Raw genomic sequence first — 16,364 nt, 5'->3', positions numbered from 1 at the left:
GCAGAGCGTGAGCATGTGTGTGAGAGAGTGTGTGTGTCTGTGTGTACACACTAGAGAGGAGAAAACAGGGAGGTATGAGGAGAGATATATGGTAAGCCTGAGTAACACTGCAAAAATGTTGTATGCATGCATGCGCCTGAGAGACGAGGCGCATGCATCTGTGAGGGTGCATTTCTTGATGCAGCAGACCGCACTAAAAGCACCCATTAGTTATTGAGTAACCCTCAATCCAGACTCAGCTTGAGAAGACATCCCTTGGAACAAAATTATGCCATGTGTATACCTATGTGTGCGCATGTGCACGCATTTGCATTTTACTAACATTAACACATATACAAGAAAAACAAGGAGAGAGTTTCATGCAACCTGTGTCCGCTTGCCTCCAGCTCCTGCCGCTCCGTTTCACTGTATTCGTTTTTCAAATGAGGGCAGACATGCTGGTAAATATGAAAACATTGTCTGCTGGATCTAATATGCTACACCCTAGCCTTTCCCCTCCTCAGCCTAGCAACCAGCAGCTTATCTGGAATCCAGAGCATACCTGCCTCTAACCAGCTTTTAGTCGGTCTGTTTTCAACCACTGGACACCCATAAAAACGTACCTCTAGGTGTCACACTTTTACTGTATGATTCTTACATGTCCAGCTTCTACAAGTGACCCGCAGCACACGTCATCTAATTCTTCAGCAGTCAACAGCAGTAGCTTTAACCTAGCTCAGCAACAAACCTAAAGCAACACACGTGTATCGATCACTAAAATCATCCTGATTCAAATGCAAAATTATACAACTGAATTATTAGTTTGTTGTTTGTAGTTTTGGTTGTTCTCTAGCATATACTCAAACTAGTATGCAGCGCTCATTAAGCTTTAGCTTAACATACAGTAAGCTGCTCCCCATCAAGGCATTCCAGACATGCAGTAACAAAAAAAGTGAAAATACAGTTCAAAACATAATCGGGGGATCCCTCTCTGGCTCCAGTTCACATTCCTGAGATTTAGGGAAACAAAACGAACAGCCATGCTAACTGCTCTACACAGCGGTGGCACAGTGGTGTTGTGTCCTAAATGCTAACATCAGCATTGCAACTTTCTCACAATGACAATGTTAACATGTTGTTGTTTAATGTTTATGGTCACCATCTTACTTTAGCATAATAGAAAGCTAACATTTGTTCTTGGCAAACACAAGGTTCAGCTGAGGCTGGTGGGAATGTCATTAGTTTTGGTAGCATGTTTTGCAGGTGTCGAGACATTTCACTCTCAACCAAAAATGTCAACCTGTTGGTGGCACTACATGAAGAGTCAGTTCTTAGGATACATCACCTAAAGAACCATGAATGCGTGGTCCACATTTTGTGCCAATTCAGCTCATAGATGTGAAGAGATTTTACTGGATAACTCAGAACTTTGTCCTGCTGGTGGCACTAGATGAAAAGTTAATCAATCACCGAAGTCATTATTATTCTTCCTCTGGGGACCATGAATGTCTGTAGAACATTTTAATGGCAATCCATCCAACATTTAATGGGTCTTTGCAGTCTGAACCAAAGTTGTGGATCAGCCAACCAACAAACATTGGCATTTCATTTTTGTGCTACACCTTTGGTATGTAATTTCAATGCAATCATCAAGTTACCTACATGTAACATTGTTAAATGAGGAATATTATGCAGGAGTACACTTTTCTTATTGTTATCAGGTATTAAGTTAAGTTATTATGAAAATAAAATAAAATAATGTTGTCCATCTGTTTTTTAAACTGTTACAATGTTACACCAATTAGGGCAAAGAAGCAGGACAGCTTACAGCACATATTTTTTTTAGTGGGTTTAATTTGAGGTATTTAGATCAGACACAATACAAGCAGTAATAATACAGTTTTGATGTTCATCACATGGCAAGCAGCTAGAGAATAAGTCACTCTTCAACAAGACATGCAGCCCCATTGTCATTAAGGAAAGGAGATAGTTACCCTTATAATCTCTTATTGTAGACTTGAATGGCAAAACCTATGTCCTTATGTAAAACAGGATGTACCAGTCACATATATGCTACAAAAAAATTGTGTAGTGTAGGTGAACCAGAGATGAAAATTGATAAGATAAAAAAGATAACAGTCAATAAACATCGGTGTACCCCTGCACATTGGTGGAGCAAGGGTAAAGTTCTCGTGTACCGCCACAAAGACCACAAAGGGGTTTGATCCTGGTGGCAGTACCTCAGGCTTGCTTATGTGTTCAAATAAACACAGTCGGTTGTGTTTGTGTCCTTGTTGCCACACTAGCAAATCCTACTGGTTGGTTGGGGCTCCTGCACAAAGGATGGTGGATTTGGGGATGCTGAACCTCCAGGCACATTAAACCCTTCACAGTAAAGCTCCTGGCTGGCAGGTAAAAAGAAATGGTTGTCGACACTATGTATTACTGAGGAAGCAACCACTGACGGATCACATGTTCCTTTATGTAAATCTTATTAAACTTGGATTTATAAAATTAATTAATTAGAGAAGCTGTAATGGTTGGTACCTTTGGCCTGTCATCATCATCAAAATGCAACCCTCAGTCATTGCTGTCATTCTTTCCCACTCCTGGTCCTCTCATACTTTTTTCTTTCCTTTCCTCTCTTCTGCTACCTGTGTTACTGCTCGTCTCTTTTTCTCATTTTCTTTGTAAAAAGAATTTAACCCCTCCCCGTTGTTGCGCATGACATCCATGTGCATTTCCCCCTGGTTACCAGGGGCAACATGGATGGAGAGGGACAAGTGGATTTGTCAAGAACTAAGGGCTGGAGGAATAAAGGCAAGAAAAGGGAAGCCAATCTTCTGGACAAAACTGTGTTGTATGCAGACATTCAAACAGACCCACACCTCACAAAGACTACAACATACAGACACACCAGCACACAACACTGGCATGCATTGAGAATAAAAATGAGAGCACGATCTGCACCTTGCACAGGCCTGACCACTTTCTTTTTGTAAAATGTTTTTTTACGAAAGAAAAAAAAAATCCATGATGATAGCTAAACAGAAAGTAAAGTTGTCTTTTTTGTTGTAGTCAGCAAAACATCTGATAATGAATTCTGAAAATGTGGACACAAAAGCATGAACACCTGACAGTGAAATGTAATCAAATACCCTTTCAAAAAATACTTAATCCAATATAATGCAGTCCAATCTGACAAAAAGGCCTCAAAAACAAACACAGCCATGAATCAACACCTCTCTGAGAGTCTCAACAAGAAATTAACATTATAGGCTTCACAAATGTAGCATTTTGTGTAGGTGTTGATGATATAGTCTCAAGCCTTGAACATTACGTACTAGCCTACAGGATATATAACAGATGTATGATTCATACCTGATTGGCAGACAATAATATAATAGAGCAGATACTGTAACTTCACCAGGGTTAGAAGGGAACTGAAAATCAGAGTTTTCAGTTTGTATTCATCTTCATACATAATTCATCTCTGACAAATGTTTTGTCTAAATGTGTTCATTTCCCATTTCTCTTCTTTGCAAAACAAAACCCTGAGTGAAAAATGAGAGGGGACACACTGTCCACTCAAATAGTACGACCAATCTGTGTGTAAATCTGAGCCCATCGCCCACAAGTACCTTGCTAAATATTGTTAAATCTTGACAGATTGGATGCCTTTCTTTTGGCAGCACACAGCATGCCGTCACCTCATAGAGCACAGTCTGGAGTCTGGGTTGTTATTGGCAAAGGGTTCTCTCTGCGTGACACCTGTCTATCAAATCAGTGCACTTTATGTCTAAGGATGTCTAAGATGACGAAGATTTATTACATGCACCTGTTGCTATAGTTACCACTTACAGAAATGTAAATGGTGTAGATAGCATGTGAATGGTGATGTGACAGTACTGAAATATTATTGAAATAGTATTTAGTGGGAGGAGAGGGGGTGGCAAGCAGTTCAAGAGCTAACAAGAGGACCCGAAAGGGTGACTTAAACAAGGGTTTCTCTACAGTACAATGTGGACCCAAGTCTTTACAAGTCATTATATTACTGGCAGACACAATGCGTCCAAAACCTTAATGCAGCTCTGTCTCCCTCAAGTGGACATCTTCTACCACTGGCCCAGGAAACACGTTAGAACCGGTTAGAATTGTGTGCTTTCTCTTTTCTTCTTCTTGTATACTGTGCTTTTTGGACATTTATATTTAGACTGTGCTTTCACCTAGAGTTACTAACTCTTACCGATTAAGTCGACACCATCAAATCAAATGAACATTAACATTTGGGGGCGATCAAATTACCCCAGTGATGAGCGGGACATAAATCTTAAAAAGGAACTGCAGGGAGAAAAAGAATAGTTCTGAACTAACAAGCTTCCACTCACTCTGGCTAACATTGTTTTCTGTGGAGGCATTTTTATTGGAAAATAAATAATAATAAATAATTATTAGTAGTAGTAGTCCCAAAGCTGCTCATAATTTCCATGTGTGATTATTTTCTACTAAAACAAATTAATTTGTAGGCATCCCTAGATATGTGCATGCTTTAAGTCTTTAAACTGTAAACTATGGAGAAATAACTTTGCACTTAGGTTTAAACTTGTTTCTATTACAAATTAATTAAAATATTAATTGCAGCTATCACACACTGACGCTGTGATTGCTGCCATTATGTCTATATCTTAGTTAAGTAAGATGAATATAAAAGTACCCTCAGTATTGATCTTTACAAAATTTGGTAAAGGGGGTCAGATATGATGGCAATGCTCAACATGCTCTCTCATATACAGGAAATTTACCATAATATAAACATAATGAAAGCACAATTTTATATGTTTGACCAATAGATGGCAGCATTTGTTTAGAAATGTTTTCTAGCAAATAGAATGTTATCAGAAAGATGCAGACCATGACTACATACTGGTTGATATAAACCATGTAGAGGCAAGTTAGTGCGTCCCAAACCTGGTAGGGCCAACAGCGATGTGACTGTTTATGCAGTTACAGGTCTGTTAGTCTTTTATATGCTATCCACTTTGTTCAGGACTCATGTCCATCTTAGGCCATGTGGGGTCACTATAGCTATAATTTCCTTAGAATCTCAGTTATATCAACTACCATTTTAAACATGACTACGCAGTATTATTAAGAAAAGCTGTTATCCTCCTTTTGAGCGGTGACATTTTTCTTTATAGTTTTAACATTTAAGGAGCTCTCGCTTCAGATGACTCACAGGCCACAGTGAAAGCAGTCGGCCTTGTGAATGCAAAATGGAGCCAGTACACTCTTCTGAAAAATAAAAAAGTGTGAAACAAACTGTAGATTGAATTATCAGCGGCCCTCACAGTTTTTTGTTTGTTTTTTACAAGAAGGACAGTGCAGTGCAACAAAATGACATAAGATGTGACAGCAGCCCTCAAGTGAACCATTCTGCATCACTGCTCAACTTCAGTGTAGAAACATCACAAACAACCCAGCGCTGCCTCACGAGAGCGCTGAATACTGAAGGGAGCAAAACAAAACAATAATGAACTGTTGTATTTTTATTTCTATTCATGAACTTGAGGGATCTGGTTTTATTTTCTTAACCGTGGAACTCTGGACCGCAAGTACATTGTCTATCCCCGTCTCCCTTTTTTATTCTCCCTCTACCTCTAACACAAACACAAACACAAATTCTTTAACCTACTTTTCCTGTTCATTTCCATCCTCATATTTCTACCTGCTATGCCTCCTCTCCCTATTATTCAAATACATCTTCCTGCCGACTTGTGCAGCTGGTCTCTCAGCCACTGTGAGGTTATGTCATGGACAGTTAGTTGCCTAGCCCAGCTGTCATAGTGACCCTGACAGGGACTGTGATCTAATTCCCTTCCTCCCGCTGATGATCATAGGTTGCACCCTCTCCCCTCCTGGCCTAAAAAAAAAACACACACACACACACACACACACACATTCTGGCTCATACACAAAGATGAATTACTACTGACAGTGCGGCCGTGGCAGAGAGGTTATTCTGTAAATAACAAGGCAGCCAATGTTAGAGTTTGAGTTTGATGTGCAGATCTAAATATCCGATCAGTAATTACGCTCTTTCTGCCTGTGGGCACTAAATAAGCTATGGGTTGTGTTTTCACATTCATCATTATGAAATCAAGTCCAATATCCAACTCTAAACCCAATGGCTCAAATCATTCCAAGACTAATTTATAACAGAGGCAGGAGAAAGGAGAAATAATAGAGCAAAACAAATATATTCAAAGAGCATCCATTGCTGTTCCAACTAATTTGATACTGTCCTGATCAGCACTGCAATTCTCTAAGCATTATGAGTCGAAACTAATGTGCGTCAAGACTGAATGACCTAGTAAGTTAAAACTTCAGGGAGTCTTCAGTTATTACTGGGTTCACTGCCAAGGAAAGAAGTAATATAGTCTCTGGCCAGGTTCCATTAGAATACTCCGCTGGAACGTTTGATTAAATGTGTGCATGAAAACGTGCGTGTCGTTGAATGGCAGCCTTTGTGTATCTGTCTTATGTTCAGTTGCATTTATTTTGGAGAGTAGCAATAGTTGTTATTTATTGAGCTGCACTCTGGCGTGCACACAGCCTGCCATGATGAGAGGAAATGGGCAGGGGAGAGAGGCAGAACAGAGGGACGGAGGAGAGGAAGAAGGGGGGGAGACAGCTTGCCAAGCGAGAGAGGAGCTCAGAGGAGGCTGTAACGGACGCAGGGTGACAGTAAATGAAAGTGGATGAATACAAATGACCACAGGGATAAAGAGGAAGAGGTGTTGAGAGGGGACGAGGGGAGAGAGAAGGACGAAGGAAGAAGATCATGGGTAGCTCCTGTAATAGCCCATGGTTGTAAACATGGTGGTCCCAGGAAGGCTGAACATGGTCCTGTGTGTCTCTGTGTTTGTATCTTTGTTGCATGCATCCAGTTGTTTAAATGTGCAGGTCAGTTTATGTGTCCATGTGCTTCTTTGTATTAGCAGAAGATACCATAGCTTTATTTATGTGGTGGATGAGGGAATGGAGGCTGTGTTTGTGTATATGGAAGAGATAAAGAGTGGTATGTACAGGGGGGTCAAGGTACTCCAGAGGTTCAGATCATGTATTATGAGTATATTCAGTTCAGTGGTTCTATGATAATAATGCCAGTGACCTTTTTTCCTCCCTAGCTAGATCTCCTATAAGGAAATTTAATAAAGGATGGCAGGTTTTACACCTCATAAGTGTACTTCATAAAAGGAACATGTACTGCTCATGGTATATAGGCTACGCTGCACACATCCAATCTACCCATATAGACACAAGAGAAAACATTTCAGTCCAACACAAACAAAGAAATTACTATGCTCATTTCAAATAATAAAGTTAAATGAGATTGAGAGAGTGTGACATAATATGGTTCATTTAGGAGGGAGGTGACGCTGGGATTTGCAGACATGGGTGTGGAGTGGCCACCGATGCATGATGAGAGGTGAACTACTCCTCAAAATTGACACTGAATAATTGATGAGAAAATGCTCATCGCCACTTTCAAAATGGGTGATTCTCATGAGCTATTGAAGAATGTTCACTAGACTTCAAAAGGGGAACTTTTTAAGTGATATGGGCGCAACCACATCTGGTGCTTAAAATTGGAATCCACTACAGAAACTTGAAAAAGGCGGAAATTGCATCATAGTCTGTGAACTCATTGCTGCATCAGGACCAGTACAAGGATAATTTAAAGACCCATGACAGGCTATTAATACATAGAGTAAGTTGATGCACAGGCGATCAATGCAGACATTAAATGAGTCCTCCATCAATCTAGCATTGCACTCCTATAACATTGTTGGATTCATGATGGACAGTTTAAAAACATCAATATCAATGCAGCAGAACCAGAGATAGCGTCTTTTTGATTCTATATATTCTTCTACTTCTTTGACAAAACCTGGTGGGTACATTACCCACAGTGCAACTCAATCGCCGAAGTTGGGTCGGTGATTCAGGAATGTTATGCTAGTAGCGCCTAATGTAGCCTTGAGCTGTTAGCCTCAAGCAGAAACGGGGAGCAGGCTACAGAGGTCTGGTAAGCTCAGCCCAAATCAATGTTTACAAGACTTCGGCTTGCTCCGTACCTGTACCAAACCTGTAAAGGTGTGTAATGTGTAAAATCGGCGCAGTTCCCCTTTAAGGATAGTGTTGATCAATTTGATCACATTTTCTAACGAGCCTTTTTCACAGAAGACATTCTGACATGTCACAGTAGGAAAATCACAGGTGTAAATAACAAATAATGATGGCTGAAATCCATTTAGCTGCTTCGGCCTATTGTGCATGCTGGCTCACTGTCACACTGTCATGGCTTACTGGGACACTTGAATAGAACGGCATCGTCATTAATGTTATTATTATAACACCTGTGCTCTTCCTATTAAGACACGTCAAAGTGTATGCTGTGAAAAACCTACCTATTATATTTAGTTTTAAAAGTAAGCCAAAGTGGATCACCTTAATGTTTTGATTTAAAAATGTCATTAATTCTTATCCTTCAGTTTTTCCTAAATGACTGAATAGAATGCCTTTGTACAATTGCATAATAGGTTAATTTATAAAGTTACATGGCAAAATGGCAAGTTTTCTACCATAATGACGGAAACTTTTTCAGCCAGGCATGAAAAGAAACCAGAAGTGCCGTTTCCAAACTCAGAGCCAATCAGTGTTGAGTTTGGTCTCATTATCCCATGAATTAAAAAGAGAATTTCCACAGAACTCTGCTGTTGGAGCTGGTGGAGTGAACTATGACAGTACAGCACTGAAACTTTTCCCAGAGACACAGCCACAGTATGACAAGAAGCAGGAATTTAACATGCAAAATAAAGAATAATTAATATTATTCATCAATAACAACAACAACAACAGACAAAGCATTTACTATTAGTATTACTATTTTCCTAAAATACTGTTTGTTTCCATGATGTGATTTCACAGTAAAAGCAATTTTATGCAAAACTGTTGCCGAGAAAATAGGGAAAATGAATTCCACCTCAAAAAAGGGACACCACAAAAGACAATTAGGCATTTTAACCAATTAACATGTTTTATAAGGAGTGGAAATGTAGGGAGAAATGCGTTATTAAAAAAGGGGGATCTCTTCTAAAAATTAATCAACCCAAATGTGTACAACTGTCTAGTATTCTATCTAGTATAGTTAGTCTAGTTTAATAAAATCTGTTCTTTGAAGATAACAGAAAACCTTATTTAATTTTCAATTTCACTATATAGTACAGATGATCTTTTCTCAAATATATATATATATATATATATATATATATATATATATAGTCTGTATGAGAAAAGATATATATAACTTTCTATAGACAATCTTATCTGATGTTTTTCTTCCATGGACTATGGGTCTGGAAATAAAGTAAACTGACTTTACATGTTTGCACTCAGGCTAAACTGATGATACATCAGGCTGGTTTGGTAGAGAGTCAAACCTCACACAGTTTTACTGCCCAGTTCAGCCACCAGATTCCTAGTGCCTCTTACTTCTCCAGTATACTGACAGAGAGAGACACAGAGAAAACCTTGAATCTCAAGCAAACATATTAATCTTTCACACACCCACGCAATGGTGTGGCACATGTTTTGACACCAGCCAAAGCAAAGCACTTCCATGAACAGTTTCCAAGCCACACTGACATAACAAAGAGCGCAGTGGAAGACCACGGGAACTGCTAAGTGATGGGAATAAAAGTGAGGCAAACGGGAAAATAAAAGTTCAAAGATATTCTATTTCTGCTGATCTCATCAAAGTGGAGAAAATGAGGGAAGTCAAAGAGACCAACACCCTAGGAGACTTTCTTCTTACTCGTTTTTATTACGTAAATTCAGTACTTAAATTTCAGTTAAATGTTCTGTTTATCTATTTAACATTGCAATGTGTATGATTTGGAATCAAGCCTCCATTTCTGTTATCTCTTGCCTGTTGGGTTAGGTAATTACTGGCTCTGTGAAAGACTCAAGAAGTTTCTCTTTTCAATACATATAATTTGTCATTAATGGTACTAATTTCCTGCAATAGACGATGGGCTTGAAAGATGAAACATCTTGTTGTCGTTGGGGTAGACTAAGTGATGCTAAACTGAAACTGTGGCTAATGTGTAGTTTTCTGTGGATCCATATGATGTGTATACATAATAAACTCTGCTTAGTATTTGAGTAATCCTGGCTCTCCATACAGAATCCTACTAAATCAAAGTACATGCTTACTATACCTGTGTTATCATATTAAAGCTATAAAGTTTCCAATTTGTAAATGCACAACCAAGTACTTCAGTAACCTGGTGAAGAATGGGATTTTGTGTGAGTGTGAATGCAATCACTGAAAGGTTTGGATGGAAGATTGAGCCATTTTAATTTAGACCACATTCATTGCGTATTTTTGTGTGTTAGTCCTGTGGCACTGTCATAACACTGAATTACATTTTTACAAAGTAATGATGTGAAGGCCATTGAGGAAGTTAGATGCAGAAATATATATTTCTAGTAATTCTGGTTCAATGTTTCCCCCCCTTTATTCATTAACTTCTATTACTGAATGAGAAAATGTCATTATTATTATTCCATGCCAGATTGCACACAAAAAAGGAACAAATTGTTGATTATGCAGGCTCTTGCCAAATGAGCCAAACAGGGAAATTCAATTTTCTACATCATATGAACGTTTTTGAACCCATGTGGACTGTAAAGACAGCAAGGATGCCTGAGGTCCATGGGTACTCATAGCTGTATGCCACCTAAATAGTGATGAAATTACATTTTATGCTTCTGCATAATACTTTATGGTTGAGAGACATACCATGTAAAAGCAAAAAGTGATCAAACCTGTAGGACCTGGGGAAGGAGGAGGATGTTTTACTGACCGAGTAATCAAATTCAGTGTGAGGGCAAGATCCGGAACAATCCAAAACCTGGTCATGTACTCACACCACCTGGATGTGGGCATCATTTGGGTTTACAGTACAGACACATAGCTAGATCAGGTCATCAGCATACCTTTCACCTAAGGACAAACTCTTTTGATCCCAGAATGGCAGGAATTGGCAGGTTAAAAAAAATGAAAATAGCATACAGTATGGACAGATGATAGGAATAGTCCATAATTGACCTTTAGTGGGCCAAAAAATAAAAAAAATAAACCTCTGCAATGTCACTTTGTGCTTACATGTACCAAATGTTCTAGGAAACAGGAGAAAAAAAACAGACCAGTTTTTTTTAAATGAGAGCATACCGATCATTAATTTCCGCAGAAACCACACTGAGATCAAGAAGTGTCACATGGGATTGTCTTACATATCAGCAAATAATTAATCACCTGGAGATGAGCTGTCTCAGTGCAGTGAAAAACAGTACAGGGATCTCTACAATAGATCAGTGTAGTTAGGGGTCCCTAGTGATAGATGTGGTATTCTGGCAACACCTCAAAGCATGTACGATTCAAATTTGGCATTACATTAAACCCTAAGGCAACATATGGCACTGTGCATATGGCCCAGCCCAATAATATACATAAAGAAAATTGATTAAATACATTTATTTTTATTTCTACAGAGACAACTACACTTGGAAAAGTAATAGTTACAGACATAAATCTATTGCTTATTATCAGTGTTTAAATAATAACATATATGTTGTCTGATGGAGACGGGAGTTTATGTACTATTTAATATCATGAGGAAACTAATGCAGGTGGCATGTGCTGATACAGGTAGCAAATTAGGCATTCAGTGTTTTCAGCTAATTAATGTTCCACATGTGCATATTAATTGATATGTTGTTGTTTTTTTGAGGAGAGAGAGATCTGTGTAGAGGTGGTGGGGCACTGATTTACCATAGAGAACAGCCATACAGAGGTATTTCAATTATTAATTGTCATAAACTGTGTACTTTTCTGTTGAGTAAACTGTAAAACTAAAAATTCTGTTTAAAATGGGCTTTGGTGTAAACAAGACGGCAATATGCAATAGAGAGCAATTTGCGCTGTGTTTGAAAGTTCACAGCTATCAACTCCTTGATAGATCCAATTTATTCCCCAATACACTTATGACAGTGACTTTTTTCATGTCATACTGGCACATAAATTTGTTCATTTTTAGAATCTATACATAAACAAAGACTACCAACACTCAGTATTATCATGTCCGCTTCACTCACCTACATGCTCTGGTGGGATAGCATTTGTGTTTGTGCATGCGAGGAAGATGAAAGAGACCACACCATAAAGTGTGGGGGGTCACATGCTATTTTATAGAGTGCGTTATGCCTGCTGTCATGCAAAGATAATCCATGAAATGAATGGGTCAGCTGGGAGGTCAGCAGAGAGGAAAACAGGTTCTTCCACCCACTTTAGATCATCATATTTCTCCTGAGGTAGAAATATGAGAATGTAATGTTTATCTACTGCAAGATCGAGCATCATAAACTCTTCCAGAATACTGGATTCCATATATGATAATATCAGCACAGGGGTTTTAATCTAATTCTAACCACACACATGCTCACTGCAGTGATGGCTTTGTATCGGTTCTCCTCACATCATGTTACTTTTCGCAGCTGTCCTTCCCTTTGCTTTTCCACAGAACTCTAGCCCCTGACTCCTCGGAGCCTCAGTGCAGCATGATCCACTCTACCTCCCACTGTTCCTGTCCACTTTCCTCCATCCTCGTTTCCCTCTCAACATGCCCTCTGTCGTTCCTGCGGCCCCAGTGGACATGGTTGGTGTGACCCTGTCTAAGCCTGATGGTGGTGGTGGAGAAGTGAGATGGAGGGGTGGGGCTCTTTGTCATCTCCACTGCTGTCACATTTCACTCCTCTGTGCTCCCTTTAGGAAGAAACATGCTCAGTGCCTCAATGTACATGCCATCTCTTCTCTCAGATGTGCACAAGTCATCCACAAGTGCAGAGTAATACTGTATACTGTAATACCTGCTGTGCCCTTGTCCTTGTCGTTAAATGTCCCACACAGTACGTGTCTTGGTCTTAATTCTTAAAAAAATTTCCAACCGTTAAATGTCCCACACAGTACGTGTCTTGGTCTTAATTCTTAAAAAATTTTCCAACCGTTAAATGTCCCACACAGTGCGTGTCTTGGTCTTAATTCTTAAAAAATAAATAAATAAATAAATCTTATTAATTGAATTACTGTATATAAAAAGGAATAAAACACACGTTCTTGCCGGGAGTTAGATGAGAAGATGGATCCCACTCTCGTGTGTGCGTTAAATATGAGGCTACAGCCAGCAGACATTAGCTTAGTTTAGCATAAAGACTGGAACTAGGGGAAAACATCTAGCCTGACTTGAACACCAATATTTCGCCCTACCCCCCAATTCCAAATAGTAAAACCTAATATGAATTAGACGATGTTGCCTGTGATTAGTTGTCTGTGACTGTCCATCAAAATTAAACGAATTAGGCGACACGGTTCTGCGTGCATGACCTGATTATGCAGGCATGTTAACCAGGTGTGTGTTGGAGTAGCAGCTGGAGGCTCAGACGGATCCGTTTCCTGCAGAAAACTGAGCCAGAATGCACCGGAAAATATCAAAACACAGGTTAATCACTGTCATTAAATCATTAAATTCACTGCTCACCGCCACAGAGAGGAAAACACATGCTCTCACTGGTAAGCTCTAGTTTTACACACGAGGTGATTCGATTTTTTTGCCCAAAGTGATCCATGTAAACAGAGCTCTCAGTGTCTTGTTTGCAGTTTGGCTAAATGTGGAAGAACAGATAATTAAGTGTGTGTGTTGGGATCTCCCAAGGATTGAAGAAAATGCACGTACAGAGCTGATCATATTAGTAATAGTTTCAAACTAACAGCCATAGTCAACATGTTTAATTTTGCTGATTAGTGGAACAAGTTGGCAACGTGTGATATAGTAAAATACAGTTAAATAAAAATGTTCCAACAGATTTGATGGCGCTCAGGGCTCATCCTGAAGACGGCTGCTTTATTCCAAACAATTTGACTGGATAAACTTAAAACATCTATGTTACAGCATATCTGTCTGACGTGTAAAAATTACAGAATGGCATGTATCATTAGATCCTGATCGATCCTGTCGCCCTGACGGGATAATTAACAATTACAAATAATTAATGAAGTTACCGTTGCTGTGTCACCATGCCTAAAAATGCTCCTATCGTCATCCTGCTACTGTGTGATGGCAAGAGGTATTTAATAATTAATGTAAATAAACAGATTATTCAGTAATGTGAACACACTCTGTAAGATTTATTAATCTAAAACATTACAGACACTGAAATTGTAGAGCAAAATGAAAGATGCTGAACTCAACATATGAAAGGTATAGTGATTTAGGAGAGGTCTGTGTTTGTGTGTGTGTGTGTGTGTGTGTGTGTGTGCGAGCGCGCCTCAGCCAACTAAAAGGCCAGACACTCAGACAATGTCCTGTGTGAAGAGGCAGCCTATATTTTTTCATTAAAGTGTGGCTTTGTGGTTTTGTTTGGGTGGGAACAGAACAAGAGACAGACCTTGAAAGTCTCATGCCAAAAACAATAGGCTATTAAATCCAGAGCACTAACTATTAATAACACTATTATTCAATTGAGAGCACAAATTATTAATTTTTGTCCCTCTGTGACCCAAGTTGTGGTTTTACGGGAGTCATGTGCCTGACTGGCCGGGCGCAGTTACTTCCTTCAGTCTCTGCTGGTTGCCTGGCAACTTCACGGTGACAACAAGACTCCAGGATAGGCAGACAGTGTTTGGACAGAGCCAGGCAAGCTGTTTCCTCTGCTTCCAGGCTTAATGCTAAGCTAAGCTAACTGGCTGCTGGCTGTAACTTCATATTCAACAGACAGACATGAGAGTGGTATCCATCTTCTCACCTTGCTCTTGGCAAGAAAGCGAATAAGCTTGTCTCCCAAAATGTCAAACTATTCCTGTAAGGGTTGGGTTATGTAGTATCGGTCAGGCTTTAGTGCACACAGTATTTTAGGGCACAATCATCTTATCGCAAAGGCACCAGCTGGAGCAAGCGGGGGTCTTTACTATACATATGCCTCCTGTTGCTCTGAGGCTCCCTTGTCAAACCAAGGACCCTCTCAAGGTCTTTTCCCAAACACACTAATAAAAGCTGCGTCAGTTGACCTCTGAGTGGCTGCATTGTACTACTTAGTATGAAAAGCTCTCTACTCCTTCTCAAGAGAAGTTTGAGTGGTCACCCAGAGATACAAAAACTTGTTAAGAGCTGTGCTCTGAATGACTGAACATTTCATCTGAGATTCAAAATCCGAAACAAAAAGTACGTCTCCCACTCTTTTAAAAGTTAACAACAAAATTAAAAATTAAGTAGTGAGAATAATATATGGCAAGACTGGTATGAAAATATGACTTGAAATATGAAAAGTGCAAAAGATCAAGGAAGAAAGTCAGAGATTGTAACTTCACAGGCAGGGGAAGTCGAGTGCTCACACTCACGTTGAATAGAGAAACACTACAGCCTCTTTCTGCCTGCTCTTTTTCTGTGCTCGTTACTGAAGAGTCACTTAAGGCTCTGAGGTCTGCTCCACTTTCATCTCTTCTGGTGTAAAGCTATCAGGCATTTAGCTGTCTCTCACCACTTCAAATAACAACCGCATCTCTCAACGGGCCTCTCCCTGCCTCTCTGATGTACAGCCTATTAGTACATCCATGTACAGTACGCGGGTATCGGCAGGGTCATCACTTATTCATATGATTTGCTCTTAGCCCGTTTTGTGAATATTCTGTGCTGCCGGACATCTCCCACACATATATTAATGTTGTTTTGGACTGATTCTTTCATAATTTCATGCCTTTTAACCTTGGGTTATCATATTAAAACATGGCAAATCAAATTTACATGGATCAAGTGAAAGTATAAAATGCTGCTTGAGTTTCAGATCACAGAAAAGCCCCAGCCAGGCAATTTCCATATTTCAACAAGTGCATCTGCAATAATTATTTGCCTAATTCGCTTCACACTGGATAAGCTTAAACAGCCTAAGCCTTTTTCTTTTGGCCAAGGAGCAGCTTTCCTGGATACACCTGGCTGTCAAGTGCTCTGCTCAAAAGCATATCAGCAGTATCTGTTGAGAAAAGACAAGGCATTTACAGTTCATCGTTCTCCATTCAGATTGTGCCGTCGTGTCTGGAATTCAAACTAGTCACAAATATATTTGTTCAATCTCTGGGCTAGACTCTGGGCTGTGCCCCCAGTCATGCTCACACATCAATAGTGATACAAACAAGAACAGAAAGCATAAAAGCTGCAGCACCTATATGTGTAGAACAATAGGAAAGAGGGTTTTAGCATGCATGGACATGG

At 39.5% G+C, this 16,364-nt stretch overlaps 1 protein-coding gene across 1 annotated transcript in view; it reads right to left on the bottom strand.

The window, feature by feature from the left end:
• The window catches only part of pde4d (phosphodiesterase 4D, cAMP-specific), a 122,002-nt gene that overhangs the window by 86,268 nt on the left and 19,370 nt on the right, over positions 1-16,364 (bottom strand). The window lies entirely within an intron of this gene.

The sequence above is a fragment of the Enoplosus armatus genome, chromosome 4, assembly GCF_043641665.1.
Source record: "Enoplosus armatus isolate fEnoArm2 chromosome 4, fEnoArm2.hap1, whole genome shotgun sequence".
Lineage (NCBI taxonomy): Eukaryota > Metazoa > Chordata > Actinopteri > Centrarchiformes > Enoplosidae > Enoplosus > Enoplosus armatus.
This window is presented reverse-complemented; position numbering and strand designations above follow the sequence as displayed.